A 2,500-nucleotide genomic window follows, 5' to 3' on the forward strand; every position below is an offset into this window, starting at 1 on the left:
TCTGAGAATAAGTCTCAGAGATTTCAGAATCTGAGAATAAGTCTCAAAGATTTCAGAATCTGAGAATAAGTCTCAAAGCTTTCAGAATCTGAGAATAAGTCTTAAACGATTCCAAAGATTCCATAATCTGAGAATAAGTCTCAAAGCTTTCGGAATCTGAGAATAAGTCTCAAAGATTTCAGAATCGAAGAATAAGTATCGTAAACGTAGTTGATTTTTCAAGACTTACGTCATTATTGATATTAACGCTTATGTCAACTTACTAGATTTTGCTACTTTTATGCCGTGCTATTAGACTTTGGTCTTTGCTCTTAGCTTGATTTGGTTTTAAGAATTTTACGTCGTGGTAAAGGATTAAGAAACTGATTTTTTATTCAAATATTTCTCATTATTATATAATGCTAAGACTTCATTATCACTTAATTGAATTTTAAGGCTCGTGCGATGTTAAGACTTCTTTTTTTCATCTTGATATCTTTTTAGCGTATTATAAGACTAAAAGACTAGATTGATAACTGAATGGTTTTAAAGAAATATACTTTATTTAGGAAAATTTTCAACTCAAATCTTTAAAATTGTAAGATAAGTATATATAAAATTTAAACAATATTAGAAACCTTAAAGCATTGTGTTAAAGATATAAACTTTTCAAAATTTATAAGACGTCCGTAGCAACATGTTGGTTTAGTAGTCGGAAAGTCTAAAACTTTATTTGTAAAGACTTTAAACTTCATTCATCTCGTAGCATCATCTGGCTCAAGGTGAAACTGAAGAAAAAAATCTTGGCGATTGTTGATACTGAGAGAGAGAGAGAGAGAGAGAGAGAGAGAGAGAGAGAGAGAGAGAGAGAGAGAGAGAGAGAGAGAGATCCTGTAAGTCTGTAGCTTGTTTTCGTGTAAAGCATCAATATTTCTTAGGTGGAGCAAAAGAAAATAATAAAAACAAAAATAGAGAGAGAGAGAGAGAGAGAGAGAGAGGAGAGAGAGAGAGAGAGAGAGAGAGAGAGAGAGAGAGAGAGAAAGAGAGAGTTCGTCAGCTTCCTCACTGTCGCAACAGCTGAGTATCATTGGTATCTCAACACTTGAGCCAGATGGGAAAGGTTCATAACCAGAGATTTTCGAACCTCCTTGGGTTTACGAGAGAGAGAGAGAGAGAGAGAGAGAGAGAGAGACGAGAGGAGAGAGAGAGAGAGAGAGAGAGAGAGAGAGATTATAATTTCAATGGTTAACTGTATAGTAGATACAATACGGTGCAAAACAAATGTTTATATATATATATGTATATATATATATATATATATATATATATATATATATATGTGTGTGTGTGTGTGTGTGTGTATATATACTGTATATATATAATATATATATATATATATATAATATATATTATATATATATGTATATATATACATATATATATACATATTTATATACACACACGTATGTATATATATATATATATATATATATATATATATATATATATATATATATATATATATATATAAAATTCCTTTAATGTTGCCTTTTTGTACTTAGTTATAAGTTGAACAAAGTTAAACCCATCTTATGTACAGTTTTGAGGTCAATGGGTTTTGAATCGAAAGCCTTATAACCAATAGAAATAAAGAAAAAAAACACCTGTCACACCACTAGAAGGGCCAGCAGCACCAGCAATAGTAACTGTCGTATAGATCAAAAGATTTTCTACACTCGGGCACACTATTCTATCTTATTTCTCTTCTTCTTGTTTTGTTAAAGTTTTTATAGAGTATTTAGGAGATATTTATTTTAGTGTTGTTACGCTTCCTAAAGTATTTTAGTTTTCCTTGTTTCCTTTCCTCACTGGGCTATTTTCCCTGGTGGATCCTATGGGGCTTATAGCATCCTGCTTTTCTTACTAGGGTTGTAGCTTAGCAAGTAATAATAATAACAATAATAATATTAAATCCACCTGTCAACACTAGAAGATCCAACAGCAACAGCAATAGTAACTGTCGTATAGGTCAAACATTTTTGTCGCCACCATCTGCGGAAGGCCACGGAGAAGGGGAGGCGGCGGGCGGGGGGCACAAGGGGTGGGGGGGTGGGGGGGGGGGGGTGGGTTGACTGTGAGAAGTAGTTTGGCACCTCCTTACGGAAGCCATGTTTGCCGAGTGTAAGCGGCGCTCAGCCGCGATTTATTTATTTCTGAGTTTTGCATAATGCGTTCCAAGAATCACCTCTGCTCGCTTTCGAGGATTACCTTTGCATTTGTTTCCACTCTCGTTCATTAGGATTTACACACTTGGGGGTTTTAGCGAGGGTGGGATATTCCATTTTAAAGGTCTGCTGAATTGAAGGCTCTGTTGTTGCTTGCAACTTCTTTACAGCAATAAATTTGTCTATATTTGTAAGATTGGTTTCATTGCTCACATATTTTTGTCGTAAATTGTAAAATTTCGAATCTTTGCAAACCTGACGGTCTGGTTGTAAAGAATAGCATTAGGATCACATTT

This window comes from Palaemon carinicauda, chromosome 35, assembly GCF_036898095.1.
Source record: "Palaemon carinicauda isolate YSFRI2023 chromosome 35, ASM3689809v2, whole genome shotgun sequence".
In the NCBI taxonomy this organism is placed as follows: Eukaryota; Metazoa; Arthropoda; class Malacostraca; order Decapoda; family Palaemonidae; genus Palaemon; species Palaemon carinicauda.